Here is a 27,011-nt window from a genome sequence, read left to right as displayed (position 1 = left end):
AGTGTGAAGCGGAGCAGGGCCTCCCCACTCCAGAGAGTGCAAGCTTAGCAAACAAGGGAAGGAGGAAATATCCAGCGGGGCATAATAGAAGGGGGAGGGCAAGCTCTATGCCCTCGTCTCTTTGGATGGGTACAAATGTGGTGGCATGAGCCAGCTCAGAGAGGAGGGAATCTCATTTTGCAGGAAAGCCCCCTCTTTCCCCTCTTTTCAGCAGTTGACTTTTGCACGTTGATGAATTTGATGTTTTCAAACCTACATAAACATTTCCAGTGTTTTCCTGCGAGTGACAGAAGACGCGTTGGTGCCCAGGAGTGCCTGGCATTCCCCGGAGAGTCTGAGGCTGGTGTTGTTGTAATGAGCTTCGGATAAATCCTCTGTACATCCCTCTCCTTGGCAAGCTGCTGCTGATCTCACCACGCAAGAGTAGAGAGAGTTTGTGAAGAGGCGATGGAAGTGACATGTCACCAGTAGTATCTGCTCAGTTATTCCCTGTTCTATAATTAGTTTCATCACTGTCCCCGCACTGTCACATTATCTGCAGGGAGTTTGTCCACCCACACAGTTTTCCATGTAATATTGTGATCCCAGACCTTGTGGGTGAGACAAAACTGACCTTGGAGTCACCCAGAGTGCATATTTAGACATTTCCTGGAAAGAGTTGTCGTGACCCACTATCTATTGTGTGTCCTGTACTGCCACTTCTACATGCAGTTATACAGTCACGGTCAATAATATATGTAACTACTTTCCCCATCATTTAATGTCACTGAACGTTACGTTGCTAAGCTGATGTATCGAAGTCTTATAACTGTGATCTGCATCTTAACCTTGCAAGATGTGAAAGAGGGACAGATAATGCATCGTAGCAAAATTTTAATTCACGACCTTAGCCACACCCATTTGCCATTTCATTCTCCCTTTGGCCACATAAAGAGAATGTTAGAAAATTATGAATGAATACTATAAAAAAAACAACCAATACTGTTAAAAAAAATGGCAGAATTACTTTTTTTTTCAGTATTTCATCCTATTTTTGGAATTTTTTTCTCTGATTTTTCATACATTTTTTATGGTAAAATTAATGCTGTTATTCAAAACTACTATTCATTCGGTAAAAATCAAGCCCCCATATATCTGTGTCAGCGGTAAAATAAAAAAGTTATAGCTCTTGGAAGAAGGAGAGGGGAAAATAAGCACCGTAAAAATGAAAATTGACTGCGGAGACGATGGGATAAAGCGGTTGTCTTCAAACTTTTGTCCCAAGCCTGGACAACCTATGTAACTACAGACTGCTGAATCGCAACAGTGTGCTGTGCTGTGCGTCCGCTATCACGATTTCCTAGTATGGCCGATGCAAACAGGCATTCATGTGACTGCATGTATGTGACTTACATACTTGTGGTCACATGCCGACTAGACTCATCCAGCTTGTCTCAATCCTCTTCTATGGAGAGAAGCCAACCACGTCTAGTCGACACTTGATCGTAAATATAAAAATCACATACATGCGGTCAGGTGACTGCCCACTCACACTGGCAACACTGGGAAATCGTGACACAATGCACAATGTCACAATTCGCCACTCTGCATTCACATACAGTGCCTGCAGACTTTTGTTCCCAGCCTGGACAACCCCTTTAATAAATACTAAAGTGAATTTCTAAGAAAGAAAATATTATTTGGAGATGGGGGCACTTTATTTGATTTTTTTTATTTATTTCACAATTCATATATTATTAATTATACAGTACAGACCAAAAGTTTGGACACACCTTCTCATTTAAAGATTTTTCTGTATTTTCATGACTATGAAAATTGTACATTCACACTGAAGGCATCAAAACTATGAATTAACACATGTGGAATTATATAGTTAACAAAAAAGTGTGAAAGAACTGAAAATATGTCTTATATTCTAGGTTCTTCAAAGTAGCCTCCTTTTGCTTTGATTACTGCTTTGCACACTCTTGGCATTCTCTTGATGCGCTTCAAGAGGTAGTCACCGGAAATGGTCTTCCAACAATCTTGAAGGAGTTCCCAGAGATGCTTAGCACTTGTTGGCCCTTTTGCCTTCACTCTGCGGTCCAGCTCACCCCAAACCATCTCGATTGGGTTCAGGTCTGGTGACTATGGAGGCCAGGTCATCTGGCGTAGCACCCCATCACTCTCCTTCTTGGTCAAATAGCCCTTACACAGCCTGGAGGTGTGTTTGGGGTCATTGTCCTGTTGTAGAGTCCATCCGTTCACCTTTTCTGCGTCGCACAAAGACACGGTGGTTGGAACCAAAGATCTCAAATTTGGACTCATCAGACCAAAGCACAGATTTCCACTGGTTTAATGTCCATTCCTTGTGTTCTTTAGCCCAAATAAGTCTCTTCTGCTTGTTGCCTGTCCTTAGTAGTGGTTTCCTAGCAGCTATTTTACCATGAAGGCCAGCTGCACAAAGTCTCCTCTTAACAGTTGTTGTAGAGATGTGTCTGCTGCTAGAACTCTGTGTGGCATTGACCTGGTCTCTAATCTGAGCTGCTGTTAACCTGCGATTTCTGAGGCTGGTGACTCGGATAAACTTATCCTCAGAAGTAGAGGTGACTCTTGGTCTTCCTTTCCTGGGGTGGTCCTCATGTGAGCCAGTTTCTTTGTAGCGCTTGATGGTTTTTGCAACTGCACTTGGGGACACTTTCAAAGTTTTCCCAATTTTTCGCACTGACTGACCTTCATTTCTTAAAGTAATGATGGCCACTCATTTTTCTTTACTTAGCTGCTTTTTTCTTGCCATAATACAAATTCTAACAGTCTATTCAGTAGGACTATCAGCTGTGTATCCACCAGACTTCTGCACAACACAACTAATGGTCCCAACCCCATTTATAAGGCAAGAAATCCCACTTATTAAACCTGACAGGGCACACCTGTGAAGTGAAAATTATTTCCGGTGACTACCTCTTGAAGCTCATCAAGAGAATGCCAAGAGTGTGCAAAGCAGTCATCAAAGCAAAAGGTGGCTACTTTGAAGAACCTAGAATATAAGACATATTTTCAGTTGTTTCACTCTTTTTTGTTAAGTATATAATTCCACATGTGTTAATTCATAGTTTTGATGCCTTCAGTGTGAATGTACAATTTTCATAGTCCTGAAAATACAGAAAAATCTTTAAATGAGAAGGTGTGTCCAAACTTTTGGTCTGTACTGTATATCAGAATAAATATATCTGTCCCTGAATAAATATTTATTATATAGGATGTGTTCTGGTAAATAGAGCTGTATCTTAATGTACCAGTACAATGTGCCTGTAAAGAAGAATATCATGTAGAAGATGCAGCCTCAAAAATTTCTCTTAGCCACGGTAATACAATTGGTGGCTAAGGCTATTGCATTCCATACAAGAGGGTGTGAGTTTGATTCCTGGGGAAGAAGATCAGACTTTTTAAGACAAGCAGAGAATTCATTTTTGTGCATATGTAAATGTACTGAGCACAGACATACTCCAGCCTCTCAACCAAGGAGGAACTGCATGATCACATCAGCATCTGTGACACAGCCAGCAGAGCCGGAAACATTGCGGTGCTGCACAAACTGCCCTGACTTCATGTGAATACCAACTACATTTTTGACATAGCCCTGACCTCCTGGGACAGCGGGACATCCCCCTCCCCCAATTCGGGACTGTCCCACTGGATCAGCTATAGATATGGTGTTGAGACAGTACATCTAAGCTTATCCTGAGTGATACTGTTTGCTGAGCTGCTGCCTATAATTGTATCATGTGTGGTACGATCTGCCGAGTTGATGTATCTAATCCTATTATGTGTGATACTTTGTTGATTACAGTGCATCTAGGTCAAGGCCACATATATGACAAACCAGATAGGCTGAGATACACAGTCTTGTGTGATACATCTCCGAGAACCGCACAGCACTACTGCCGATCTGTTAGTACTTCTGCCTACATTCAGTCCAGAGTAATTCAGCAGATCCGAGTTTAGCAGCCATGAGCTCAGTAGTTACTTTGCTGCTGGTACTTGTTATCTATTCTAGAATATTCGTGTATCTGTAATATTACATCAGAGGTGGTGATTGATACATTTTACATAACTCTACCTGTTGTCTTTCATCCTCACAATGACATAAATGAATAATACCAGTAAGCGCGCCACGCCTGGCGTCTACTTGTAGAGTCGTCAGCTGGGGAAGATGATGCTTATCAGCAATGGTTCATCATCGGCTTGATATAAATAGCGCAAGGTCTCTCGCCTATAAATAATTCCTAATTTCATTCAATATGTACCTCACACACCCTCCTATTAGGAGCCATTGTGCTTCCAAAGCGTCAGGCCGAGCTTCATGGTTCTTGCTGTTTATAATATTCCAAATGAGGACAATATGGGAATTGATGGATATGCGGCCGGACAGCAGTTTAACGCAGCGTTCCTTTTCTCCAAGGTCCCCTTGTTCCTGCTTAGTATTCCAGTTACCATACCAAGACTCAGGCCTTGTTTAATCAGCGTGGTTGTGATTGCTTCCTTGTATCCATGGGTCTCATCTTGAATTCAGTATTTTGCATTACAAATACGCTCTCGGGAGACTGCCAGGATTTATCGTTCCATCTGCCACGGCTTGCTATGGCAGGTTGCCTTGCTTTTTTTTTTTTTTTTTCTACTTTTTGGACCCCCCCCCTTTTTTTAAATAAAAACCGTTAACAGTTGACGCCCCAACCCTAAAGTTGTCCTTATACTTGAGATATAGAAAATAAATCTGTATGTATTAGGGTATATCCACATGGAGGCTTTTTGCAGAGTTTTCATAGCAGAACCTCCCAAGTTTTTGAGAAGGATTTGGAGAGTTTCTGCTCAGTTTCTGCTCCAAAACCTCAAGAAAAGTCTGTGCATATACCCTGAGAGTCTTGAATAAACAGAATTGTCCTGGAATAGTGTTGGAATGGCTCCAATTGTACTTATTTGCTGTGGGAGTGGCAGGGAAATCAACTTTTATGCTTGTGGGTACCATCTGCCAAGTGATACAGCAGAGACAGATTGGCATAGTACTTAAAAAAGAAGAAAACAGTCTGAGCCCTGTCCTGCTCTGGCCTTATTCGTAAAGACGTCATTTGACACATGGTAAGGTTTTAATACTAGAGAAAGGTTAGGACCGTTCTGATGGGTTCACCTTGTCGTGGTGTGATGGCTTTTATGTTTTTTTTTAAATCAAAATAGTGTTAACTAAGTACCCTATATTATTTAAATGTACCACTTACTTATTTGCTTGCTGTAGGGTATACGCTCATTTTGATTTGTTTTTTTCTTGGCTTTTGTCTGTGAAATGGCCACAGTGTGAACGTGCTCTTACACTTTTCACATACACCATCTTAGAGTGCAGCTCATTTATTTGGTATTGGCATACAACTAGTAACAGCAAAAATGTGGGGAATTTGATTTTTCAAGAATTTTTACTATATCATCAGTTAGCCCCTTTTACAAAGCAGGGGGATGTATTTTTGTATTAAAGAGGCATTCCCATCCAAGATCCTATAGCAATATGTAGTAGGTGTAATAATGATAATAATATTACCAAATACCTTCTAATTAGAAATGTAGTATAGTTCTTCTGATAAACTATGTCGCTTATCTCATGTGCAGGGCATTGTAGTAGTTTAGATATCCATGGTTATGACAACTCATATAGTGACAGCTGCTATTGGTCATAACCATGGATATTTAAGCTACTGCAATGCCCTTCACTTAGGGTAAGTTGCATAAGTTACCAGAAGAACTATACTACATTTGTAATTAAAGGTATTTGCTAATATTATTATTGGGATAGGATCTTGGAGATGGGAATACGCCTTTAATGTCATTACTATAATTGGACTTGTTCTTAAAAGAGGTTTTTGGGAAATATGTTTTTAATTACTTTTAATTTGCATTGGCTAAAAATAATAAACTCCTCTGTTGCTCACCCTCCCCTGCTCCAGTAATTCCTCTCAGTCGCTGCTCGGATCTTTATTAGCAGGCTGCAACAGAGACGTCACCTCTACATCAGACGTGACCGGTGCAGCCAATCACTGAGCTCAGTGGTGAGGACGATGTAAATGATACAAGCTGCTTATCTCAGTCATGGAAGTGCTGCCGCGTGTCAGCAAAAGCTGGAGCAGGGGAGGCTGAGTATCAGCTGGGTTTATTACCCAATGGATGCCGGATTCCCAGAAAACCCCTTTTACCCTCTGAGCTGATCCCGTGGAAATGTAGCAAGTTCATATGCAACCTTGTACCAATATTGCGAACTACATGGTGTTGAATGAATGGAAATCTTGGAACCTTTATTGACCATAGTTGAAAGTGTTAGAAACAAGATTATTAGTGATGAGCGAGTATGTTCTATTAACCCTTTCGCCGAGTACGCTCGGGCCGAGCTCCGAGTATTTACAGCTGCTCGGTGATATGTTTGAATCGCTCCTGTGGCACCCCAGGGGTCTGGTTTCCACAGTAACAGCAATGTTATGTCTGAGAGCAGGTGGGAGGTCTCTTGGTCAGGAATCTTATGCATGCCACACCTCCTGCCCAGTCCTGGGAGGGGAAGAACTTCCCCTGTATAAACCTGGGGCTGAGGCAGGGTTAGAGAGTTCAGAGGGAGAGTGCAGCCAGGAGGGCTGACAGGGAGCTGTGGCTCCGGCTGGGCCCAGCTCCTGGGCCATGCCAGAAGTAGAGAAGAGAAGCAGCATAGGAAGAAACAACAGGAGCTCTGTGGGAGCAGTGTTACAAAGAGTCAGGGGCTGGCAGCTGCAGAGCTCGCCCTGACTGAGAAGATTTCTTACCGGACCCGGAGTCCGAGGCTGTGGGGACTAACTCCTAACCAGCAGCAGAATCCGTCAGGCAGGGGATTTCAGGTCCTCTGGCCAAGAAACCCGAAGGCACGGTCACACGCATGGGACCAGCACCGCCGTCGTGGAGCGGAAGCTACTAGAAGGCCCCGAGTCACCGGCCATACGGGTGAGCACCACACGGTACACTCAGGGACGTGGGCTACTTATACTCGCTTCTAGCAAGGTAGCCAGAAGAGTATCGTTAGTTTGGGAGGCCTACAACTCCGCCTGGCCAGGGGAGATCCCATCTGCTCAAGGACTGACCAGGCCCCAACCGCTAGCCAGTACTCCGGGAGGGTCTATCTTTGTCACCAGTAAAGACCCTGAACTACACCGCATCGTCTCTGAGTGGTTCCTGCTACCCCCATCATCCACGTCGGCTGCCCTGAGGCCATACCCCTCCCGTTGGGGGTTATACCATCCACGCTGCACCATCCTTCCACCGGCCTCAGCGGTCTGCCCTGCAGCGGCAGCTCCATAGCTGCATTCAACGGGTGGCGTAGTCGTCCATCATCTACCGCTGATACAGCGCCACTTAGTCTGACTCCCTGGGCACGGACCGGATCACCGCCACGAGACTACAACCCTCAAGAGATCCGGCTCCGGGTAAGCTCCCGCGTGCGCAACGCAGCGCGACACAGGCCCAGGGGCGCGTCACTCCCGTGTGCATGATTTGCAACTGTTTGACAGCTTTATTACATGGGAGGAATGTCTATTTCTTACACATTCCTCACATGTAATAAAGCTGCCAAACAGTTGCAAATCATGCACACGGGAGCGATTCAAACATATCACCGAGCAGCTGTAAATACTCAGAGCTCAGCTGAGCATACTCGGACAGAACATACTCGCTCAACCCTAAAGATTATGCATATTTTAAAGGCATCTCTTGTTTGAAAACTAGCAAGAAGAAAATGTACGCAGATCATGAAGATGGGATGAGGGCACCAGGACCTCCTGGTACAGATGTTTAGTAGCGTTGTGGTGCCATTCAGCAGCTAAACGTGGCCTAAATTCTATCTTTGTGCTGGGTGACCTCTTTCTTTATATACACCATGGGTAAGAACGTAACAACTGTGTATAATCTCCCATGTGGAGAAAAACAGATATTTAATCATACTGAATCCTGGCGAAACACCTGCTCCGATAATGAGCTGTGGGCCGATCTTCTATCGCTTCAGTCATTCCTATTCTGCAGGAATCCAGAGCTGGAAGTCTCTCTGCCTCTTCCAGGCCTTATTTCCAGCGCTATCTGTTAGCTTTGTGTTCGGCGTGTCGGAGGTCCGGGCTTCAGTCTGCAGGGACAGAATGTTTGGGTGTCGGAGGTCCGGGCTTCAGTCTGCAGGGACAGAATGTTTGGGTGTCGGAGGTCCGGGCTTCAGTCTGCAGGGACAGAATGTTTGGGTGTCGGAGGTCCGGGCTTCAGTCTGCAGGGACAGAATGTTTGGGTGTCGGAGGTCCGGGCTTCAGTCTGCAGGGACAGAATGTTTGGGTGTCGGAGGTCCGGGCTTCAGTCTGCAGGGACAAAATGTTTGGGTGTCGGAGGTCCGGGCTTCAGTCTGCAGGGACAGAATGTTTGGGTGTCGGAGGTCCGGGCTTCAGTCTGCAGGGACAGAATGTTTGGGTGTCGGAGGTCCGGGCTTCAGTCTGCAGGGACAGAATGTTTGGGTGTCGGAGGTCCGGGCTTCAGTCTGCAGGGACAGAATGTTTGGGTGTCGGAGGTCCGGGCTTCAGTCTGCAGGGACAGAATGTTTGGGTGTCGGAGGTCCGGGCTTCAGTCTGCAGGGACAGAATGTTTGGGTGTCGGAGGTCCGGGCTTCAGTCTGCAGGGACAGAATGTTTGGGTGTCGGAGGTCCGGGCTTCAGTCTGCAGGGACAGAATGTTTGGGTGTCGGAGGTCCGGGCTTCAGTCTGCAGGGACAGAATGTTTGGGTGTCGGAGGTCCGGGCTTCAGTCTGCAGGGACAGAATGTTTGAGTGTCGGAGGTCCGGGCTTCAGTCTGCAGGGACAGAATGTTTGGGTGTCGGAGGTCCGGGCTTCAGTCTGCAGGGACAGAATGTTTGGGTGCTGGGCGCTTTCCAAGATCCAGCTGGCTGCAGCTCAAATAAGTTGTCTTTTACTGCTTACAAAGAAATGTTATTTCTAAAATGGCAAGCTATATATAGGGACCAAAATAGTTCAGTTTGTGTCAGAAGGAAAGCGAAGCCTGGGGGTACTGACTGGTGACCTTTGGGATGGCTGACCTAGTGTTTCTCCATAGTAGACCCGGAACAATGGACTTTTTGTGCGGGTTTATCTTCTAGATTATACAGAACAATATAAGCTCATTGTGTATTTTACGTCTGAGGCTGACATGAATAGTAAAATGTTATTGATGAGTGATTACAGCTACTGGGCTTACAGACTTGTGTTACAGCTTTCCTTCCTAAATCTCATATTGTGGGGTGGAGGTTTCCAAAATTCAGCTTATATTCTTGTTTTTATTTGATATTTGTAAATTCTGCACTCAATAACACCCCAAAAGAGCACAATGGTCCTGCGTGCCCCCACCTGGCCAATGACCAGTTTCTGGTTTCTCCAATATGCGGCCTCCTTTGCGGAGCATGACAAGCAATCATGCTCCCATCTAGGAGCCTAATGAACACATCAGACCATACTGGCTACCATTCAGTGGTGTAGCCCTCCAAATATCCAGAGGAACCTGGAATATTGCATGTGGCAAACTTCCATCTCTTGATCCAGGTTCTCCTGCCAGTGCTTCAGGTTGTAGGTTAAGCATCACTTTGAGTTATATACTATCACACAGATACAACACTACGGGGCCAATTTACTAAAACTGTCATACTGAATTATTGTGCTTGGGTGTCGCGGGTCTGTAGCCCGTATGGTGGCACACAGTGTCTGCACAGTGGAGATGGAGGAACTATAAGTGCCACTTTTGGTGCCTTCTCACTGTATGTTGGAGCAATGGCTCCAGTTAGGTTTTATTGTGTATCCCCTTTCTTTCCAGATACAAAGCTTCTATATAAAACTTTTCAGGCACATTCCCTCTCCAGTCACATCCTGCATTTAGTAAACGGCATACAACTGAAATATGGAAATTCAGGGCCAAGAAGTGGTGTGGGAGGGATGGGTAATTCCCTTCTGAGCTTGGAGCCGAGTCTCCAGGATCTCGTGCTGAGATACTTTACTTGTAAGTGGCAGGAAAGCATTTGTAAGATGTTACTTCTCCCTTCTTTATATTTAAGTTGCTTCTATTTCTGGTGCTCTCGTTTGTCAGCATGGACGGAGCAGCTTGTCTCCCTCTGCTGTGAGCTGCTGACGCATTTTGGTTTGGGACTGTTTAGTTTCTGCTTTTGCAGTTCGCACATAACCAAACCCACTCTGGCTTTTTAACCCTTTTTATTGAAATTTCACAGACCACTAAACCGTCCAGAGTTTTTAACAACGTAAGAGCATTAAGAAAAAGGAAAAGCCAAAATTGGTCACGTATAAGAACCTCATCTCTCTCGACTTTATATCCGTGCTGGAACTTTGTTAATAATTCTGCACTACAGACACAGATTTTATTAGAGTAAATTGTGCCAAATTTATTAAAAGGCGTACACCACTTTAATATATTTGGTGCAGTTCTGCACTGTCCTCAAGTCAGTATATTACAATTTGTACCATTTCATGATGTAAGGCATAATAAATTAGTCTAAGGGTATGTTCACATTTAAAGCATTTGGTGCAGAAATTTCTCCACCATTTCTGCATCTCTTGGCAGGAAAAATGTGCATTTTGCCACATTTTTGCTGCATTTTTTTACTTGTGTTTTTGGTGCAGATTTTTCCCTGCTCATTAGTATGTGTGAAATCTGCAGCAAAAAAGGCTGAAAGAATTGTCTTGCTGCAGATGTAAATCTGCAAGTCACAAAAAAAGCAACGTGTGCATGAGACTTCAGGATTGTCATTCACTTTGCTGGTACTAGGAAACCCTTTCAGTTTTTTTGACTAATCTGCATTGAAAAAACACAACAAAAACGCTACGTGTGCACACAGCCAAATAGCCGCCCCTTCCTGGTACTCCACTCCAACTGTTTCAACCTTTGGTGAGCATAGTGTAGAAAGGGATAGTGCACCTATTATAAAAGCAGTGTATACATGGGCTTTTCGGCATGTCATCTGTATTAAAGCTTTCAGACCTACAAGTGTAATTATAATAATTACACAAGTAGCAGATAAAATGAGCAGATTAGGGTCTAATCTCTGACCATTTATGTGGTGAGGGATATCTCCGACAATCACTGCAACCCCGGTTTAGAAATACTGTATATAATGTGAGCATTTATAGGAAGCTATTATAAGTTATGATACTAGACTGGAAATTCAATGGAGCATTAACCCAAAAGTCAAGCGTCTATAAAAAGTGCCTATATTGATGTAAATTTCTCTGGAGGATCTCAGTATTAGAGACAGGTGAAATTAAACTATTGATCACGGGGATCGAGGGGTTTCTACTCTTCCTGTCATTCATCCCAATAAAGAACATTATAATTGCCCTCTCACCCTGGCTGATTACAGGGAACAATAGATTGCATTCTCTACTCCGCCCAAAGTGCCTGATAGCAGGGAGCAATAGATTATATTCACCTGTCGTATACACAGCCTTTACCCAGCTTGAATTAGCTGATGGCAGGAAACAATAGATTGCATTTGCTTTTAGAGTAGGTGCCCTGGTGCCCAAGAGGAAGCCAAAGCCTCTATTGCCACATAAGAGGTCAGCAATACTTTAGGCGATGGTTGATGTGATTGTTGCCTGCTGAGGATCACCTTGTACATGTCGCCCATTAAAGGAAATCTCAGCAGGTTTTTGCTACCTCATCTGAGAGCAGCGTAATGTAGGCAAAGAGAATCTGAATCCAACTATGTATCACTTAGTTTACTGGGTGCAGTCGTTCTGATACAATCAGAGCTTTTACATTTAGAATGAAGCAGAGCTGAGAAAGCAAACCCCGCCCACACCACTGCTGACCCCGCCCACACCAGACTCTGTATATACAATGTCCATAGACCGTGAGGTGCTTATCACGGGAGGGGGCGTTGCCGGACTAGTGTAGTCCAGCAATGTTATTCTCACAGTTAGTAAACAACAGCACACACTTTGACAAGTGACACATCCCTGAATTCTGTGTTTCACCCTCTATCTCCTGATGTCTTCAGATTACATAGCAAAAAACTGCTGACGGATTCCATTTCACGTAGGTTTCCATCAGCAAAACGCAGTAATATAATAGATTTGTTCTTACGGTATTTCCTTCCAAACTCTGCTCCTAGTGTCACTATTACTAATGGAAGGTTATGTTCGCTCTGTCGATAGTGAGTCTCTTACAAGTATAATCCCTTTTGCAGCGATTCCTTTTGTATCACAGGGATGTTGTGTTTGCTACAAGAGGATGTTTGGATGAATTATATATGTCTATAAAGGACAAGTTCTTCTCCCATTCATTTCCTGTGCTCTCTGCAGTCATAGAACTTTCTTTGTATCCGTCACAACAATGTATTTGGTGCGTGAGAAGTGGCAGCAGAGTTGAAGGGGATATTCTTGTATGTGGATAAAGGGAGATCTCTGCCGCAGCACCCGGCTCAATCTGTCAGTGAGCAGAGGACTGAGCAGACTATGCCAGGCTGCTGGGAGGCCACAGACAGCTGGAACGGGCAGGGAATGAATGAGACTCATCTCCACTACTGAACAGGGCTTTGTACTCTCCGGGGCTCTTCACTTAGGTCTGTTCAAAGAACTTTGCATCAATACAAATGAGAGAATGAAGATTTTGCACATATCGGTATGTGGAAAGCGACCGTACATAAGTCTAGTGTGCATTTCAGTTGCACCAACAGATCTGGCGTAATCTTGTAAGGCTCAAAGCTCCATCAATTCTAAAATCACCTGCTGAATTTTTCAATGTATTTTCATGTTATATATATTTCAACAAAGAACAGAAATTCTTAAAAGTTAATCTGTGACTTTTTGTGCTTTTTTTTATCCATAAAGTACCGAGCGCTTGGTAGCAGTCATTAAAATAACCTATATGTGTCCATATCACATGTATGGTTTTGGTTTAATGCATACACCAGGACGTATGTGTTAAGCACATACCAACTGCCTACAGTGGCACCAGCCACCCATGGGGTCCCGTTGTTAGAAAAAATAAACAAATATATTGTAGTAGATACCGTGATATGGACTAGTATAGTATGTTTTGAAGGTTACTGATATATACCGGCCAGACAGAATACAAAAAGACAATCCCTTGACCTCCAACAGAATATGGGCGCACATATCATTGGTGCAACCTGGGCCCAAGCAAGAAGTGATAAGGGGGCCACTACCACCTCCAAAGCAGGTGTAATTGTGCATTATGACGAGCTATTGCACTCGTCATATACTATTCTTGCACAGGGGCCCCCGTCTGTCTGTGTCCACCAGTAAGACGGTATAATGTATTGTTATGGACACATTTAGCTTGTATTTGCGCGGTGTCATGTGATGTCATTGGGGTACATTGTCACAATGATGATGTCTGTAAAGCGCTGTGGAATTAATGGCGCTATGTAAGTGAGTAAAATTAATAAAAAAAATAAATATCATAATGCCAGAGCATATAGAGCTTGCGGACTGGCCGTCGGCTCTCCCTACTTGAGCAGGACAGCTTGTATTTCTATGCAGCTGTCACGCTCAGGTCGGGAGAGCCGACGGCCAGTCCGAGTATGGCGTTGTGTTGCAATCCTTGTCCAAGTTATACAGCCGTCTGATTGATACCCATACACATTAGTGCAATGTCGCATGGAGTTGATGATTTTTGCTGGACCGTCTATCTTCTGTGTTTAGGGTCTCACAACTCTATCCTGATGGCAGATGTCAGATAAAGAGATCAGTTGTACATTTCAACTCTGGATCTCTAGAAAGAGAAGCCACAAACAGAGGTGTCTGGCTGCTTACGTCCCTTTCCACGCGGTGACCTTATGCATGCTCAGCCGAACAGAGCGTGCATGTGTTTGGGGGAGGTAGGAGAAATAGCTGTCCACCGAACATCTATTAAAGGTGTAGAGCTCACAATGGGGGGAGACAAGATCTAGACGGAGTAATTCCTGACATTATTCGTGCCCACTTTTATCTCTGACTTTATTTCAGTACTTTGTCGCTTTCTTGCACTTTTGCTCCAGTCAGCACTTCTTCTTTCTGGAAGGAGGTGTTCTCTGCTTTATTTCCATCTCTCCGTTCAGAGACTTGTTGGCTTTTTTGATAGTTGCCCATCAGCAGTCGGGGCTGCTCTCCAGGGGGCGTCCTTCTGAACTTTACTCAATAACATAAATCAGTGGCTCCGGGTCCTGGGAGGAAATATCTTTATAAACCCTCTGCCTTGCATTCTGCATTCTTACAATCTTGGAAGGAGTTTTAGTGGTTTTTGGCAAAGAAAACTGCTGAGAAAAGGTTATATGCCGCATGTATCAGTTTTATTATTAATATAGTGTATATCCTGAGATACATTAGGAATGTGACTGTAAATGATCTATAAATGGCTGAATATTTCCGTCATGAGCAGAACTTGTGACCTCCGGATCTGATTTATATGGTCGTATATCAGAAACTCTCATGCGTCCATTAGTTGTAGGTAGCATTCACTTCTGTTTTCCAGTTCAGACACCATGATTAATATTGGTTTGCATGCGTCTCTCAGCCTGACTCCGAGACTCCAGGTATCTGTCATTGCTGTCAATCAATACCCTGTATGAAGCATATGGAAAAGCATTAGCAGAACTCTGACATCTAAAGCAGAACTTGTCTCATCCTGCTCCTCCGTTCTTGGATTCATTGTGTTCCATGAGGCTTTATAATAAGGTCCTAAAGCTCGCCGTATATATTGAATTCCTGTCTCACCTGTCCTATACTTAGTCAACCCTGCCTGAAGTGGCTGATAAATGGTAACAACCTCTTGCTAAGTAGGCGAGGGATACATGGCAACTTTGTGCGCCCAACATTAATATACATATGTCTGCAACTCTTCTGTGGCGAGGAGATGCAAAACTATTTTTGGTCATACGATTTAAAGGGAATCTAATGCCAGGTTTTTGCTTCAGAATCTGAGAACAGCATAATGTAGGGGCAGAGACCCTGATTTTAGCGATGTATCGCATACTAGGCTGCTTGCTATAATTTTGATAAAATGTCTGTCTTCTCTGCTGCCGATTTTACCCGTTCTCTGAACACTGATTGAATTTCTGTGTACACTGTGCATAGGCAGAAAGCTGCTAATCAGTGGTGTGTCGGGGTTATACAGAGCTCATGAACATGGCAGCAGGTTTACTTGTCCTCTAGTAATAATCTCCTGATATGGCCACGGCCCCACTATCAGTATTTGGTCAGTATTCGGTCAGTATTTTTTCTTAGAAGTATGAGCCAAAACCAGGTGAGGAACAATCAGAGAAAAGGTATAATAGAAACAAGTCACCAATTCTGCATTTATCACCCACTCCTGGTTTTGGCTCCCACTCCTGAGAAAAAATACTGACCAAATACTGATAGTGGGGCCGTGGCCTTAAAGTGATATTCTTGAAACAACAACTGACGGCCCAGTAATCGCTGGAATCAGGATCTCTGTCCCTACATTGTGCTGCTCTCAGATTTTATAGTGCAAACCTACTGACGGATTCCTTTTAAGATTTGCATCAGACACTAGAAAACCTTCTGACATGTCCTTAGTAAGTAGCAGTTAGACACATCTTACATTGACGCCTTTGCAGCAAATCTTTTATGATTTGTGTCCAAAAATCCCAACCGATTTGGATTTTTTTGTGACTGTTGTGTCGCTGTCACATCGCGTTTGTACATGTCACACAGGTGCGATGCAAACTATAACTTGCCGTAATATTCTCTAAACCCAAGCAGTAACCAGCTCGGCCATATAAATCCAGGCAGGGGGCTCTCCGCAAGTCCACATGCATATGACATGTGCACGAGGCGTGCCGAGCCCTGTGTATTTCATACATGAGCGGGTTTTTATGCCTGATGTGGTAATTGTAGCTTCCTCTGACTATTTTATTAAGCTTTAGGCAGTCTCTGTTTGATGCAAGAAAAGACTGAATCACTTGACCTATTTATAAGTCCGTAATATACAGCAAATTGGAGAAGACGTGTTCTGCAGCTCCCCTCCCGCTGCACTGGGGTTACATGCACCCCCGTATGTGAGGATTACTGTCTCTGCACATGGTTTAGGGAGAAAGAAAGTGGAAAATGTTGCACAACGTTTATCAATGCTCTCTCCATTTTTAGTTATCATTTGGAAGAGTTTTGAGGCCCCGAATGTCTCCTATCGGAGAGACCTGCCTCTTTATCATGAGCTTCGGGGAAGTTATTTGCTCCTTTTAGAGAATTGAAGAAATAGCTATCTATTGTGTGTGGAGGACGTGAGTATTTGGGAGGAAGCTCTATTGTATTCCGTGTACCCCTCAGTCCCCGGCTTGTTACCAGTCCCTCTTCTAATCTTCTGCACTGTTTAAACCTCCTTCAATAGTGACCTTGCTGCAGAGACACACAAATGACTTGCCGCTTTGCTGAATTTGGCATTTTTTTGCCATCGGGGTTTTTCTCATCAGCACAGCATTTTATTTCCCATAAAGCACTTCATCTGCAATGATTCATGGGGAGCAGCAAGCAGATTTTTAACCAGCGGGCAAATAAATCTCACTGGAGCGTGCACTGGACCACCAGCCAGTCCATGGTGTCTGCTGGCAGCCCTGGGAATTCCCACCAGTTCCCTCATTGGGGACATCGGCACCGCCGCCCTCCCTGTCTCTGCTGCAGAATTATTGTACTATGACAAGGTGATGGCATTCAGCACAATGTTACCAGGGAAATATTTACATCTAAATTGTCCTTTTTTTTCAGCTTTAGTAACATTTTAACCATTATTTCTCAAAACTTTAGCAGGCGGTGCAGGCAACTACAGTCACATAGAACAATTTGAAATGGGTCTCCATGAACATTTATGACCCTTTTGGACCCCAGACGATCAGATGAGGAGCAGGAATTAAGTGAACCTCGGTACCATCCACAGCCACTTTTAGGGTATTTAACACAGGACAGATACTGTGTGGATCCTGGAACAAAATCTGCGCCTTACTACCATCCCGGAAAATTATATAGTCCTTGCATAAAAAATCCACATGGAAATTGACATGCACTTTGGATTCCAATCTTAGCAAGGCATATGGTAAAACCTGCAGCAAAATCTGCATTGGACAAGTGTAGAAGTCAATGAAAATGCATCATGTATCCAATTCCAGGATTGCAGAGGGGTTCATTTTATATGATGCACTTGCTTATGCTTTTCAGGACAAATGGACAATACTAATACTGCAAAGTTAGGGAAGAGTCAGACGAGGAACGCAATGCAATGTTCGGACTGGCCGTCGGCTCTCCAGACACAAGCATGACCACTGTATAGAAATACATGCTTGTCACACTGGGGTTGGGAGAACCGACGGCCAGTCCAAGCATTGCATTGTGATCTTTGTCCGAGGTATACGGCCGTCTGACTCTTCTCTTAATGATAGTAAGGCTTCATTCAGACGTTAGATTTTCGCATGTACGAAAAAAAACAAACTATTTGGATCAGACTCTTTTCAGAGTGTGGTCTGAGTGTTTGTTTTTCTCATACGTGGAGAGAAAAAAGAAAGTTCAATAGTTTCTACACCTTTCTCCTTTCTGACAGCCCATGAAAATCGGACTGCACTTTGATGTCATCCAAGTGCAGTCCGATTTTTTTATTTTTTTTCACTGACCCATACAATTGCTGATTTTATTCCAACCCTAATGATAGAAATGAATGGTCCAAGTCACTTGCAGCGTTGCCATCTTGACTTTTTATTTTTTTCTGGACACATTATCAAAAAATCACGAACAGACAATATTTTTTGTTTGTAAAACCACGATAAATCATTAGGATTATAAGTTATACATGTCTATAGCCCACATTCCCGATATGAAGACATCAACTGCATTTACTGTAAACTGTAAAATAATGATAATTACCGTGAAAAGAATCTGGATACGTTTCTTCAGCCTCAAAAAAAAAAATAAAAAATCACGGACGTCAGAATTTTTTTTTGTTAAGGACGGTTAACCAATTTTTACTGCCCATCCAGGAATTTTTGGCATTGTTAATTGGAAATCTAGGATAACCTGGCATAGACCATAACACAACTATCCCAAAAATAGAGGTGTGAGACATTGGTACCCTCCAGATTTTCAGTATTCTTGTTCTACATCGTATTCTTCCCCATGGGCATAGATATTTGCCAGCATTTTGCGCCAGCAGTGGGCACATGTTAAGTAGTATTTTCAGCTGCTTGGCCCGTGTTACAGGGTAGAATTACTGATTGGTATCATTGGGTCTGTGGAGTTTACAGCAGACAGAAAGCTGGAGCAAACGCTTTATCTACCGCGGCCAGGGCAAAATGGTCATTAATGGGCACAGTGTGAGAAGGCTAACAGCCTGTAAAGGAACCTGCAAAGCGAGCCTGTAACAAGCAAATCTTAAGCTGTCTTGTATTAGCAGTGCCAGGCACTACCCAATTGGATGCCTCAGTAATCCAGCTCTGGGATTTCACATAGCTTTCAGTCAGTTGGCCTTTGTTGTATTTCCAGAGGATCTTTTGTGCTAAAACCTCAGTTCTGCTTACTCCCGAGTGCCTGGAAACATAAGCGCTGTCCTCCAAATGCCTACCTCCCACCCCCACCACTTCCCTCTCCAGCTCAAGAAACGGGCTTAAGGTGTTCAACTCCTTCTTGCAGTTTGCCCTTCCCGATAAAGCAGAGTAGAGCTCTGAAGTATATTAAATAGATTTGTCTTTGACCTCCATGCAGGTTGGTGATACTGCCCTTGTTCCTGCAATTGGAGCACAGCAAAAATTAGTTTAGTGTCTGGAGATGGGGGTATATCGAAAAAGAAAATTATTGTATAACGAAAAGTTTTGCAACTTCCTAATACTTTCAGTAGTTCAAGTTCTCATCATTTTCAAGATCTCTGCATTCTGTCAGGGAATGGAAACATTCTTGTTTGCATCCAGAGGCTGAAAAAAACCCAGTAACAACCTAATACTAATCAGAGCTGAGTTGATGCGGCAATGTAACAGTCAAGACCAGTTTTTCCTCAATGTTTTAAAGGGAATTTGTTTGTAGGATCAGCCCTTCTAATCTGTCTATATTGGCATGCAGGTCATGGAAAGTTGAATAAAACGATACCTTGATATCTGCAATCTGTTGTCTTTTTACAGAGAAATCCACATTTTTCTTAATATGTAAATGAGCTGTTAACATCTATGGGCGGGTCATAGATCTCAATGAGAATCCTCGTCCAAAACTTATTTTAAATAAAAGGGGGTGTTACCAGTGTGAGACATGTAGATCAGGAGAGCAGACTATCAGTCACTACATGTCTCAGACTAATAACGCCTCCTTTCATTTACAATAAGCTCTGGGGGCAGATTCTCAGGGAGATCTATGTCCGGCCCATAGATCTTAACAGCTCATTTACATATTAAGAAAAATTTGGATTTCTCTGGAATAAGACATCAGATCGCAGCTATTAAGATATTATTTTTTTTTTAAACTTTCTATGACCTGCATTTCTATATACAGTTATATGAAAAAGTTTGGGCACCCCTATTAATCTTAAGCTTATTGTTTTATAAACATTGGTGTTTTTGCAACAGCTATTTCAGTTTGATATATGTAATAACTGTTGGACACAGTAATGTTTCTGCCTTGAAATGAGGTTTATTGTACTAACAGAAAATGTGCAATATGCATTCAAACAAAATTTGACAGGTACATAAGTATGGGCACCTCACCAGAAAAGTGACATTAATATTTAGTAGATCCTCCTTTTGCAAAAATAACAGCCTCTAGTCGCTTCCTGTAGCTTTTAATGAGTTCCTGGATCCTGGATGAAGGTATTTTTGACCATTCCTCTTTACAAAACAATTCCAGTTCAGTTAAGTTTGATGGTCGCCGAGCATGGACAACCCTCTTCAAATGATCCCACAGATGTTCAATGATATTCAGGTCTGGGGACTGGGATGGCCATTCCAGAACATTGTAATTGTTCCTCTGCATGAATGCCTGAGTAGATTTGGAGCTGTGTTTTGGATCATTGTCTTGCTGAAAGATCCATCCCCTGCGTAACTTCAACTTTATCACTGATTCTTGAACATTATTGTCAAGAATCTGCTGATACTGAGTGGAATCCATGCGTCCCTCAACTTTAACAAGATTCCCGGTGCCGGCATTGGCCACACAGCCCCAAAGCATGATGGAACCTCCACCAAATTTTACTGTGGGTAGCAAGTGTTTTTCTTGGAATGCTGTGTTTTTTTGCCACCATGCATAACGCCTTTTTGTATGACCAAACAACTCAATCTTGGTTTCATCAGTCCACAGGACCTTCTTACCTTCTTCCAAAAAGAAATTGGCTTCTCCAAATGTGCTTTTGCATACCTCAGCCGACTCTGTTTGTGGCGTGCTTGCAGAAACGGCTTCTTTCACATCACTCTCCCATACAGCTTCTCCTTGTGCAAAGTGCGTTGTATAGTTGACCGATGCACAGTGACACCATCTGCAGCAAGTTGATGCTGCAGCTCTCTGGAGGTGGTCTGAGGATTGTCCTTGACTGATCTCACCATTCTTCTTCTCTGCCTTTCTGATGTTTTTCTTGGCCTGCCACTTCTGGCCTTAACAAGAACTGTCCATGTGTTCTTCCATTTCCTTACTATGTTCCTCACAGTGGAAACTGACAGGTTAAATCTCTGAGACAGCTTTTTGTATTCATCCCCTGAACAACTATGTTGAATAATCTTTGTTTTCACATCATTTGACAGTTGTTTTGAGGAGCCCATGATGCCACTCTTCAGAGGAGATTCAAACAGGAGAACAACTTGCAAGAGGCCACTTTAAGTAGCTTTTCTCATGATTGCATACACCTGGCTATGAAGTTCAAAGCTCAATGAGGTTACAAAACCAAAAAAAGTGCTTTAGTAAGTCAGTAAAAAGTAGGTAGGAGTATTTAAAACAAGAAAATGATAAGGGTGCCCATACTTATGCACCTGTCAAATTTTGTTTGAATGCAGATTGCACATTTTCTGTTAGTACAGTAAACCTCATTTCAAGGCAGAAACATTACTGTGTCCAACAGTTATTACATATATCAAACCGAAATAGCTGTTGCAAAAACACCAATTTTTATAAAACAATAAGCTTAAGATTAATAGGGGTGCCCAAACTTTTTCATATAACTGTAGATGGGTTAGGAGGGTTGTCCTACTGACGGTTTCCTTTTAAAGTCAAGTAACCCATAAGCAAAGTAAATGAGGGTATGATCATACCTTGTGCTACAGATTAAAAGTACAATATATTCTCTGGTGTACTAACTAAACACATGCAGCACAAATCTCTTGTGCTGATAGTTTGCTGCATTGTGTCAGTGCAGGTCAAATGTTTGGGGCAACAAAACATAAAAGTACCCCAAAATTAATGACCGTCAAAGTTTTGTGACTTAAAAGTTTTCTGTGTACTCACAGCAGCAGAGATGTTGAATGATGAAAAGTTACAGCATAAAATGTATAATAAGTTGCAGATTTTTGGGTCCGGTCTTACAATGCGAGAACGGTCCTTACTCTGGTGATTGATTAGTAGAACTTCTGCACAAATATATGGAATTGCCTTTCAAGCAGTTCCGTGTTCTAAATTGTACAGCAGCCCCCAAAGTGATCCCACTCCTCAGATCTCCCCAGAATGCTCTTCACAGGTTGTATGTGGCTCTGCAAGAAAAGGTCAAGAATGACAGCTTCTTCTTGTCTCATCCAAATGAGCAGAAAACATGAATATTTCTCTGTCAAGAATGATAAAGAGAAAGCGTTTTCCTGTGTATCCACATAGTATCTGTGAGCAGGACGGAGATGATTACCAGCCGAGAGTCTATTCTGTGTTCTGTATCTGTACCGACGAGGGGCACTTACCTCTCTCCCACGTTCCCTATTCCATGCCTTGAGGGAGATATCAAACTTTTCTTCGGTTCTCTTCCTTCCTCCATCTCGTATACATCCTCATGGTAGAATTGACATGTGTGGAAATGTTTTCCGACCTGCCTGTCTTTAAAAATAAACAGCATGAAGATCAACGAAAATGGCAGAGGAGGAAAAACAGTGTAAACTGGGGGGGGGGGGGGGGTTTGTTTTTGCAATTTATTTTTTGGCAGCAGCCGAAATTACAGTTGCTTTCCCTCCTAAGTGCTACAAAGTGTTTGTGTTGAATCAGAGTCTAATGACACCAGGTGTGCAGATTGTGGAGCTCGGCGCGTGAAAAGATTGTACAAACTGCTCTCTGGCTCCGACCTTACGCCATAGACACAGGGAGGGCTCGAGAATAGATGAAGACGGACGATTCCTCCCCAATATTATATCACTAAACATCAAATGTGGGGGGCAGCTTCTGGTGTCACGGAGAGACACGGTCATTCCATGTCACATTGTTATCCCGTCTCTTATTGCAGATTGCTGTACTCACAATATAATCTCCATGTCTCATGCATTTACTACGGCCAATTTCATAGGAAGCCGATAAATATAAAGGAGGAAACTGAGAGACCCAAAACCACATGGAGGGCATACAAAGGTTGCACAGACATTGCATGGGCCAAATTCACACTCGGAATCCCAGTGCTGCAAAAATATTGCTAATATTATTAAATATGGCTATAAAAGCATAGCCGGAAACATTCGGAAAAGGAAGGCAATACTCCTTTCTCTGCCATTAAGATTTCTCTTGAGGAGCTTATTCTTTTTTACCTTCTGGGAATGGTATTAATTAAAGATAATCTAATCTGTCAGTAAGTTTGATGCTCCCGACCCCTCAAAACCATTTGTATGTGGGCCAGCGAAAGATCCATTCATAGCTACCTTTTTATATTGTCAATCTGGTGAATGGGAGAATACACTTCACAGCACTCCTGAACCTGACAGCTGATACATGCTGCCCAATTCACGGGCACTGGCTGTATGTCCTCAACCAGGTATGTTTGACTCTGAAATGCGGCGGCGTTTCAGGTAAAAATATACGTTATAAACTACCAGGGAGAATGCAGTGCTGGAGACTAGTCGGACAGGAAGGTCCCCGGCTACTTCTCCTCGCTCGCTGCCCTGCCAAATGCACATATAGGGAGAGATCTGTCAGCCACTGTGAGCCGGTGGGGAGAAGCCGCCGGGGTCCTGCTTGACTGACTAGTCTCCAGCGCTGCACGGTCCCTGGCGGCTTTTAACTCTTCACTGAATCGCCACAGCGTTTTAGAGTCAAACATACCCGCCTGAGATCATATCATACAGCCAGTGCCTGTGGATTGGGCAGCTGTCAGGTTTATTTGAAATATTACCATTCTTTGCACCTTCATCTCTCTGTTGGTCAATATCTGATGTACATCTCATGTCAGGCACCGACCACTAAATCACACCCCTGCGCAGATTAGCAGTCTTCTGGTTTCTGCACACTTACTTGCCCTGCGGAGGGCACTGGCTTTACCATTCTACTATACATGCCCTGCAGAACGCTGAAGCTTGGACCCTCAGGAGTGCAAGTCAGTGCACAGAAGCGAGGAGACCACTGATCTGCCCGGACGCGCAATTTCCTGTCTGGCGCCTTGGCATGAGATGTAAATCATCGATGGATCAACATAGAGAGGGAGGCACCAAGACTGTTAACGAAACTCTGCCTCCTTGGGGTATTAAGTGCATTCTCCTGCCCAATCTCCTCATTTGCATTTTGCTGAAAATATGAATTTCTCAAGATTCAGGCAGCTGCTGACAGCCATCTCAGCCCAATCTCCCATTCACAGGAGCGCTCCTTCTGTATGGGAAAGCCACCAGCTGATATGTTGGCCGGCAGCTTATCTCAAGGAGAACAATGCGATCAGCAGTCCGAAATCTGATGTGACCGATCGACATCTGTCCCGACCATCAGTCGGCCTGCACCCCAATACTAATTAGACCGTGGGCAGAAGTGCTGGGGTCTCGGGTTCAGTTTTGACCATGGAACCACCTCCACTTTATTTGAGGTTTCTTCGTTTAATGCCAAAATATGTTTGTTCCTATAAGACTGGTTGTAAGGATTTAGGCTGTAAGATCCTGGGAGATGGTGGATTGTAAGGAGATATATTCTCTGCAGATCTGCGATGGCCTACTGTAAACTGGTGCTATATATAAAGCCGGCTCAGGTCTGCACAACTTCATAGGGGCCTGTCCTGATGCCGCACGTAAAAGACTTGTTTCTTAATACATTTTCTGGTTCTGCTCAGTGTTCATCTGCTTCCGGCTGAATATTTTATAAGTGAGGCTGCCGGAGGAAGGATTCACAGTCTTCTGGGGACTGTGGGTTTGATTTGATTATTTTTTTTCTTCTTTTCCCCTCTTATCTGTGTTTAGTGTCTAGTTAAACTTGTAACAGCCTGTTAATGTGTGGATGGATTACTTACAACAGGATGAGTGTGAAGATCCGCAGTCCCCAGAGCAGCAGCATCTTCATAGCGGTAAATACAAGCAAAAAATATCTGCGTAGTTATCCGTGTCATGAGATCTGGGCACAGTAAAGATTTTGATGGCGGCAGCTGTGACGTTGAGGAGATTGTCACCTCTTCCCCTCGGTTTTATCCCTCTCACCATCACACGGTGGCAGATCCTTAACCCGTGTTTTCTGCAGGCTGTCGAGTCACAGGGGAAACTTCTGAAAAGAGCATGACCTCTTCCAAAGCCTTTTACCATCCGCTATTACTTCAATTTTCACACTATTGATCTGGTCTTATGCGATTTCTTGGAATACTGAATTTCAAGGGTTTTATTCTTCCCGGAGAAGGCTGGGCCATTCAATCAAGTTATCCTGCGTTACTGTGACCGTGGTATCTAGACCTCAGTGTGACCTCAGATTGTGAAATGCAGTATGTTTTGTTCACAGCGTTATGGGACCTGTTCAGCCATATTATAATTATTGATTTATCAGACACCAACATGTCCTCCAGCACCGATGTGAGCATCACGAGATATCTGGTTCATAATAATGGGACATTAGAGCTGAATTCTTTCTATTGAAAGAAGTGAAATTAATCTAGTGTCTCCTGTTATTCGCGATATCAAGTTTAGGAATATGGTATTATTCATCTTCTCCCTTGACCATGACAACGACTTAATTTCACATCTCTAATTCTGAGACATGTAGGTATGTCTGTTCACACCACATCAGTGGGATACGTCACCCAGAAGCTTCCATTGTAAAGCAGAGAATTAAGCTGTGCATATAAATTAACTTCATATCACCCAGACTCTGCGATCTCAGATTTACCGATTGATTGATCTACTGTGTATGGAACCTCCTGACTTCCCCAACAGATGATAAAGGAGGATCGACCATGTTAATTTCAATGTTCGCTAGCTGACAACGGAGGTGTCTTGAAGTGACTTCCCACCATACAGAATCTGAGGTGGACATACCATTGGTGCAACCTGAGAATCCACACGGGGGCCCAAGAGTTAGAGGCCACTACCACCTCCAAAGCTGGTGGAATTGCGCATTATGTTGAGACTGTAATGGGCCTATATACTGTTCTAGCACAGGGGCCTCTTTTCACTGTACAGAACATGTTTGCCTGTGTATGGGGGAAAATAGGGGTCGGAGAGATGGCGGTTTAGTGAATATCTGTCTGCAATCTATTTGGTATGTATGGCCAACTTTACTTTACATATTATATATTAAGACCTGGGAATACATTGTATCTGATTATTCCAAACGTCAGTGATCCAATGTGGATAAATATCAGAACATGAACATTTGCTAAGTCTTTGCACAATTTTAGGAGCAAGTTGTGAATATTCGTGACCCGCTGACATTAGTGCTATCCATTTCCATTGTAATCCTTCACTGACTTCTCTAAATCAGGAATGCTGAGAACTTTCTCCTCTGTGTCTACTGAAGCGAGCAGCGTGGCACTGTACTGGGATTTGTGCCAGTGCGTGGGGAAGATTCAAAGAGACCAGGCTCCGGAATGTCTCCAGTGCAAACCACAACCAGCTCTCCGTCCGTGGGAGGAATGGCGTTGATGTAATGCTGCACTTTGCTATTACCTGTGGTTGCTAAACTGCTGAGTACACAGTTCGATGATGGATGTCGGAGCCCAATAGACTCGCACTTCCCCGGGATTGCCCTCAGTTCATTATGGGCAGATCCAGATTAACTTGATGCACCAGGGACTGTTCCAAATTACATTTCCTGTCTGGAACCTCCCATGTAAACTCTTGAGTTTGTCCATTAAATTAATATTTCTCAATAGTGGGTTATAAATTATAGGAGGGAATGGATCTTCCTTCAGTAGTAACTTTTAGAAATGACAGACTGTGTTTGGCCACAGAGTCACCATCCATTTCCTAACCAGACTCTAAAGCTAATCTGGTATGATGGGACGTCTTGTAACACTCATAATTCTTAAGACTTCCATTTGGTGTGGCTAAATCATATTTTTTATAGTCTGTATAGGAATTTTATAGGACTGAGTTCCTAGTGGCAAATCTGGAAAGTCTGCAATGGCAAAAAAAAGGGACTCTGGTTCACATTGGTGATATGAGAATGGACAAGATGGCGAACCAAGTCTCTGAAATGATTTGCCAATTCCATTCTTGAAACGAGGGGATAGTTTTGCTGTGGGAACCCCTCTCTTATGCATGCCCTTGTTATAGGTCTAATTAAGTAAAGTTTCTAAGCTACTTATTCTTTTTTAAAAAGTTATTTTGTACAAAGAAATAATTAAAATTACAGGATTCCTGGAATAACATACATTTTACAGTTTTTCATAGCAATTTGAGAATGTGACTGTACTTCCATTGGGACCATTTTGCTCTTTGCAGCATATGTTTGGCTCATGTTAAAATAAAATAACGGTCAAATACACAAATGTATCCCACATTTCTAACCGCTATCCAGGAAATTGTAACCTATAACAGGAGAAGAATCGTAGAGTGAAATCCTTCTTGGCCGCTCTTTCCAGTATGTAATGAGAATAACACTGAAGAAAATGGTCTT

The 27,011-nt window shown here is 43.2% G+C and overlaps 1 protein-coding gene and 1 long non-coding RNA gene across 18 annotated transcripts in view; one reads left to right on the top strand and one right to left on the bottom strand.

Moving 5' to 3' along the window:
• PTPRF (protein tyrosine phosphatase receptor type F) overlaps window positions 1–27,011 on the top strand; it is a 1,261,345-nt gene that overhangs the window by 1,000,689 nt on the left and 233,645 nt on the right. The window lies entirely within an intron of this gene.
• Window positions 18,713–26,152, bottom strand: LOC141156450 (uncharacterized). 2 transcript variants are annotated; one of them, XR_012247619.1, is made up of 3 exons: window positions 26,060–26,152; window positions 21,917–22,049; window positions 18,713–18,789 (listed from the first exon to the last, which is right to left on the bottom strand). It is a non-coding gene; the product is annotated as an uncharacterized lncRNA (long non-coding RNA). The 2 variants fall into 2 exon arrangements; XR_012247620.1 differs by lacking the exon at window positions 26,060–26,152 and adding an exon at window positions 24,421–24,536.

This window comes from Phyllobates terribilis, unplaced genomic scaffold, assembly GCF_046119375.1.
Source record: "Phyllobates terribilis strain yellow unplaced genomic scaffold, ASM4611937v1 Scaffold_8__6_contigs__length_399053987, whole genome shotgun sequence".
Lineage (NCBI taxonomy): Eukaryota > Metazoa > Chordata > Amphibia > Anura > Dendrobatidae > Phyllobates > Phyllobates terribilis.
The sequence above is the reverse complement of the archived record's forward strand: the minus strand, read 5'-3'. Positions and strand labels throughout refer to the sequence as shown.